Genomic DNA, 7,306 nt, shown 5'->3' with positions numbered 1-7,306 from the left:
AAGTAGCATTCTGGAATTTGGAAGACTGTAACTTAGCTACATTAGTAGTAGCCCCCAAAAAGATTTTGAGGAGGCATCCTGAAAAGCACCCACAGAAAGCTAAATGAGGGCACAGTAGGAACAGAGATTTATCGAGGAAATGCACCAGAAATCATGCTTCTATAATTACTAAAACATCATGGAAAGTAAGTCAGTGGTGTTCATTTAACTAACACACTGAGAGCTTCCCACAAATGCTCCTAAAATGTTAACTTGTTCTACAGAAGCTAAAAAAGACTCCAGCTATTCACTATTTTTTGCTTTCCAGATGAACAAAAACTAATCAAACACCATTTGAAAAATGCCACTTGTGAAAATAAAGAAGCTCTCTGCAAAGAGATAGTATTGTAAGCCACAGTGGCAAAAGTGCCTGGCTTGACCTTGATTAAAAATCCATTAGATCCCCTTCACCTCAGAGCTCCTTTTTATTTCACACTGTACTTTCTAGCTGTTCATCTGGTACTCAGTTAGCTTATGTTAAATAATTTTTACCCCACTTTTCTCATAAATGGATCCAAGGTGGCTTGCGGCATTAAAAATCAACAATATAAAAATAAAAACCAATACATTACTACTGTATTAAAATAATTAAAGCAATGTCACATTAAAAACAAATAAAAATTGTACAAAACACACATTAAAAAACAACAAAAATGAAGCAGTCCATTAAAGAAAAAGAAAAAAAAACTTGGACTGCCAACCTCTAAAAGAAAACCTGCTTAAAGAGAAAGGTCTTATGGTAGGAAAACAGTCTGAGCTCCCATGGGAGGGAATTTCAGAGGATGGGAGCAGTGACAGAAAAAGCCTTCACCTGTATCTCCACTAAACACACCTGTGAGGGAGGTGGGACCATAAGGTCGGCCTTCTCAGATGATTTTAAAACCCAGGCAGACTCATAAATGGGGATAGCTTGGAGTCAAGCCATTTAGGGCTTTACAGGTTAAAACCAGCACTTTGAATTTTGCCCGGAAATGGATTGGCAGCCAAGGGAGCTGCTGTAACACGGACAGCTAACTGGCAGTAGTCCCTGTGACCAGTGCCAGTTAGCAATCTGGCTGCAGCATTTTGGACTCACTGACATTTCTGAACACTTTCCAAAGTGCTCTGAACACTTGCCACATAGAATTCATTACAGAATCCAACTGGGATGTAAATAAGCAAGTGTCACTGTGGCCAGATCAGACCTCTCCAGGAACAGGTGCAGTTGATGAACCAGTTTTTAACTATGCGAACGCAGTCCTCGCCACTGCTGAAAGCTGGGCATCCAGACTGAGGGATGAATCCAGGAGCACATCCAAGCTGCACACCTGTGTTTCAAGGGGCAGTGTAACCCATCCAGTGTGGAGGTCCCTTCTCATTATAATGTTAGGATAACTATGTATGTTAAGATTTAACAATTATGTATAGATAGCAGTGTGGTGTCCCCAGAGGACTGTGGGGAGACCACCATTTACTGGAGAGGATAAGAGCACATACCGTCCCCAGCAAAGGTTTGATAAAAACAATAACATATTCAGAATCCTTCCTGAAGGAACTTCAAAGGGATGTCCTTAAAAAAACGAATTTCAAAGGAGCATCCTGAGAATATCAAAGGGACACCTTGAGAAAGGAAGTTCAAAGAAGTACAAATATAAATTAATGACTTTTTGTATGTATCTTCTATATATTTACTCTGTATTCTGTGTTGCCTCAGACCTTTTCTGGCATGCATTTGTTATGGTGTACATATGTTTGAAACCATCTTGGCTAGCCTGCCAAATAAACGTTTTCCTGATCAAGACCCCTCAATTTGCCTCTTTGGCATTTTAACAAGAAAAGTGAAGTCTGGTTTACCAAATTCCTCACTCCCCGTTGGCCCAAGAGGGCTATAGAGTGAGTTGCACGTGCTAGGACTGGTAAAAGCATTTTGGGTGCAATGGGGTGCCCCATGGGTTGATGGGCCCAGAGGCCAGTATCACCATTCAAGGAGGCACCTGCTTTGGTCCAAATGACCTTTTCGCTATCTGAGGCAAAGTGTTGCAGCTCCTTTAAATCTAAAAGAGTGGGAAGGGGCAGGATGAAATTCATAATATAAAGGAGCAAGGAGAGGGAAAGGGGTGGTAGGTCCAGAATGAGTAGCTTGTTTTACAGCAACAGCAGTGGCAAGTTCATTTCTCCAAGTGACGAAAGTCCTGCTAGGAGCTATGGATTGGGCAAGGACAGTCAGCAATGGAAGTGGGGAGAAGGACAGGATCAAGAAGAGATTGTACAAGGCCAGCATTAGAAATAAGAGAACCATCAGATTTCGGAAAACCATGATTTTTTTCCAAAGTTCCCCAAAGGCATGACAAACCCCAAAAGCATATTTTGAGTCAGTATAAATGATAGCAGTTTGATTGGAGGCTAGAATAAGAGCCCTAGTTAAAGCAAAAAGTTCTGTAGCCTGAGCAGAGCAGGCAGATGGCAAAGAATGAGCTTCAGCGCCAGCACAGGCTGGATCCTTGTTCTCTGATGTGCCTTTTGACTGACTAGGAGCACCTCTGTCTTGACTGGATTAAGTTTCATTTTATTCACCCTCATCCAGTCCACAGACCAATCTAGAACTGAAACAGCTTCCTCAGATTTAGGTGGAAAAGAGACACTGGGTTTTGTGTCATCTGCATACTGTCCTCAAATCTGGATTACCTCCCCCAGCGGTTTCATGTAGATGTCAAATAGCATGGAAGACAGAACAGAATTCGGAAGGACACCACAGGCCAGGCTGTCAAACAGAAGTCCCCCAACACCTCCTACCCACTTGGTCAGTTCCCCTCAGGCAGGGGTCTTGGATGGGAGGGTAACAGCCTGCTGACCTGTGTCCCTATCCTCTCCTCAAAGAGGGAGGGAAGGAGTTGGAGGGAGGAAGGAAGAAAAGAAAATTACTTCAGTGGCTGGCACTTATTCAAAGGAAAATATTAGATGAGCATTAGAGTAAGTGTTAGCTTTAGTCTTGTGCTGCATGTGCATGCAAGGGTAGGAGAGATAGGGAAGGGAATTTTGCAACATTTGGAGCAGGTTAGGATGGAGTGGTGTTTTCAAGAAGAAAATCTGACCTTGGATATTATTGCTCAATTAAGAAGGAAGAACTGAAGACTGGATGTAATGTCACCTGGCCTGTTAAATGTGGAGTGTGGGCTGAAGACATTCCATCTTCCTTGCCCTTCCTATGCAACATCGGGCGAAAGTGGGAATTATAGTCCTTTTAAAAGAAAGAGGGTAAATCCACTCTTTTCTGTATTGGATCAGTGAATTCAGAGATCAGATGGGACTCCACTTTCTCCATATGTAGTTAATTATAGGCATTTCCCCCCTCACCTCAATATCCAGGAATGTGTCACACTTTTCTTGTCCCCTCTAAGGTCTTGGTAGATCACACTGGACTCTCTGCAGCATAAGCATGTTCTCTGCCAAAGACTGGTGTAGCAAATGTGAAGTCTCATGCAATTTCAAACTGGAAAAAAGAAAGTTTGAAGTCCCAGACAAACACTTATGTATATCTGAACAAGGTTTTAATAAAGAGCTCCTCCACACTGGCCATTTGCTCAACTTTTGTTGTACCTACAAAAAAAAAACACCCAGTACTGCATCCTAAAGTTCACACAATGCAGGGCTAAAACTAGCATCAACATAGTCAAAGTGGGACCAACCAACCCCCCCAATTCTTTTTACACAACCACCATTTATGATGTGTTTTTGTTCTGCTTTCCTCCAGTTTGCTCTGGTGCAAAATCTGCTCGTGTTAATCCCAATCTGGTGTTGATGCATGCTGATTCGAGAACGGGGATTGTCACCACTTGAATCAGAGGAGGATTCCATAATATGGAGACTGCCAATATTTCAAGCATTATCAGGAATTAAACACGGACATTTGATATATGAATCACCATGTCTGATCTATTGTTGGCCTTGGATTCCTAATGTGTGGTATGTAGCAGTATATATGTATTGATGTGTATACAATATTTACAGTTGTTCTGTACCATTTATTATATATTGCTTCATGGTGGAGTTTTAAGTAATTACATTCTTTAAAATAGACACAATTAACACGTTTATTGTATTGAGTTTCACATTATTGTATATTCTGTTAAGTACACTACATGGAGTTTCTTTTGACAGTTGTGGTTTTATCCTGTACTCCCTAATTGTTTCTCTGCATAATATGTCAAAGATGAGGTGGTCAGCAAGAATTGATTATGTTGCCAAAAAGCACTGGCTAAGCTGGTGCATTTACACAAGAGAAGCAGTGAAGCATGAGAGAGGAAATTCATCTAGGTTGAGTGAAAAAGGAAGAAAGATTGCCTTTATCATTTACATTTCATATCTATCTTTGGAGTATACCATTGCAAAAGTAACCGACTTTAGATTGCAAAGTTGCGTTCCAATGTTGAAAAGTAGATATTAGGATTTAACCAACAGGAATTGATGTGCCATGGTTTTACAATATTTCCAGAATAAATGCCATATAATTTGGAGACACGTGGAAATGCTTCCATGTACAGTGTACATGGCCAGTGATATCATATGAGCATAAACAGCAGCTCATATGATAAGGCCATTAAAAAAGCAAACATACAAGACCCCATATACTTTGGAATTATGTTTGGCAGTAGTAGGCATCGTGATTATGGAACAGGTAGATGGGTGAAGTTATTGGCCATGTACACTGTACAGGGGAGCATTTTCATGTGTCTCAGAATGATATGACATTTATTTGGGAACAGTGTGTGTTTGAACTACAACTCCCGGAAACCCGAATCAGCATGGGCAGTCACAATTCTGTAAACTGCAGGACAAACAGCAAGTGTTTCCAAGTTCTGTCAAAAGCACCAACTTGTGTTTCCTCACAATCTAGCACAGAAGATCCTCTTTCTCAAACTACCCTCAACTCCCTTTGACATAGAGCTCGTTTCTTCATCTGCAGCACAGTACGAAGCTAAATGAAGTGGAAAGACGTCTCAGGATACTGAGTGAGGTTATTTCCAGAAGGCTTCCATTCAGTTGGACCTTATACAACTGTACCTTAATATCTTCCTCCAAAAAGGATAATTTTTACAGACACATTCATTATATGATCATCTGTATCCTAAGCAAGGCAGGGGAGTATATTGGCACTGAAATGCCTCCAGATTGCTTGTACAATGTTTTCATTTGAATAACTGCCAGTCAACCTGTTAATGTGTTAGCCAATTCATGTTTAGTGAACGTTGATATAGCAGGAAAAAAGGAAGGAGAAGACTTTTGTTGGGGATTTCCTCCTGAAGCACACAATGACTTCCAAGAACAATCACAACAGATGAAGAACATATAAAGCTTCATGTCTGTTCTGATCCCATTAACTCTTCCCTCTCCACTTGGGTTTTGCTCCAAGTACCTTTTATAGAGGCACTCTTTGAAAGAAAGAACGGAGGTTTCTCTTTCCCAAAAACCAAAGAGTGGCCTGATTTTCCAACCTGCAGGTTACTAAAAAAATATTAACTACTTGGTTTTTATAGGACTAGTAGTTGGGGTAATAACATGAACTTAGCTCCTTCCAGAGTTTATCTGGTGGAAGCAGGACACAGTAAGGATGGAAACTACACACTTAGAGGACATAGTAGAGGTTATGGGCCATGTTCTACATGTCTGCTGAAAAACATGGAGAGAATTATCTAAGGGTCACTATATACATCACTATAAGCGCCTTCCAAAGAACTACAACACTGAGAATGCCTAGAGGCAGCTTTCTTTTTCAAATATTACCAACAAAAAGTAGGCCAGACCTAGGCCATGCAGCCTCTGAGACAAGTCCCTGATCCAGGTAAGTGAAATATAGGTGTCCAAAAGTGTCTGCAGGTGTGGGTCTGTTAACTGGAACTTCCAGAATTCGACCTAGGAAATTCCTAGAGAATTCTCATCTGAATACTACATCCCTATTCTCAGGCTTGTTTTCATGCTTTAGCTTGATGAACTACATTAGCATCTCTAATTTCTGACTGAACAATCAGGTGTTCAGCCAGCTTTTCTATTTTAGATCACAGTTCAGAAGACCCATGTGTAATGCCGAAAATAACATAGTACAGTTAAATTTCTTGACTAGTATCAGAGATATAATATCAAAAAGAAAAATCTGTGTAGTTTGGATGTTATTCTCTTTCCAAGGTGAACTAAACATTTGTACTTATTTGGTCAGGTACAAGATGGTGATGCAACTTTTCATGGAAAAGAAAATATAAATAGTAGTTTCATAAGAACTGCTGGATAACTCGGTGGTTTAGGCATCTGGCTACGGGGCCAAAGACTGGGAATTGGTTTCTCCACTGGGCCTCCCTGACAGGGGCTGGGCTCAATGATCCATAGGGTCCCTTCCAGCTCTGCAGTTCTCAGATGATGATGATGATATTAAAAATTGGTTCCTGCATTTATCCCAAATCACAACGTAAAAGTCCATGAATAACCCCTTATAACATTAGCTGAAATGTTTAGAGTAATGTTTAGCTTTTTTTAAAAAAAACCTTAAACGTTCATAAAATAATTGTAACACAAATTACAACAGGGATGTTTTCTGTGTTTAACCAGTAAAGGCAATTGAAAGCTGTTTGTTACAGTCACAAGAACAGATTTCTGAATATCTTAGCTCTTCAATTTAACCTATAATGATTTTGGAAGAGATTGATATAGAAAGAGGTTGATATAGGGATTGATAGAGAAAGGGAGGAATAGCGCTCCTGTCATAACTGTGGCAATCTTGCTGTTGGTAAATTCAGTGGTTTGTGGCAAATGTGGTAATAACCCAGAGAAAGCTAAGAGTTACGCCAAGCTATTATCATTTTTTCTTTCACAGGAAACCTGAAACTTGTGGGGAGAAGGATTGTCATGAAGCTTCCTTCCATCAGGTGTCACTAACAAGGATTCAGCCACAACTCCATACCATCTGTATGATAAGTAAATAAATAAAGTTATCTGGCTTTAACCTTTTATATGTTTGCTATAAGGAAATACCCACGCATGGCATGACCATGACATGCCTGAAAATTCTGTTGGGCCAGAAGGCTGTAAGCATTGATACAAGCACGTTTTAACCTTCTTTTCCCCTCAAAGGTAAGCAAGATAGAAAAGAGCTCCCCAGTTACCTTACAAACTAAATCAAGACAACTATAACTCTACCAACCATCCAAAATTCATTTGAACATGCTGCAAAGTAGCAGAAGAAATATGTTCCCCGTTTATATGGAGGATGAACTGATTGGGTGTGTAGTGATTTTGAATG

The 7,306-nt window shown here is 40.3% G+C and overlaps 1 long non-coding RNA gene across 1 annotated transcript; it reads left to right on the top strand.

Moving 5' to 3' along the window:
- Positions 1-3,263: 3,263 nt before the first annotated feature.
- Positions 3,264-7,014, top strand: LOC144586533 (uncharacterized). The gene is made up of 2 exons (XR_013541403.1): positions 3,264-3,981; positions 6,881-7,014. It is a non-coding gene; the product is annotated as an uncharacterized LOC144586533 (long non-coding RNA).
- Positions 7,015-7,306: the final 292 nt, after the last annotated feature.

Source organism: Pogona vitticeps, chromosome 2 (assembly GCF_051106095.1).
Source record: "Pogona vitticeps strain Pit_001003342236 chromosome 2, PviZW2.1, whole genome shotgun sequence".
Lineage (NCBI taxonomy): Eukaryota > Metazoa > Chordata > Lepidosauria > Squamata > Agamidae > Pogona > Pogona vitticeps.
The sequence above is the reverse complement of the archived record's forward strand: the minus strand, read 5'-3'. Positions and strand labels throughout refer to the sequence as shown.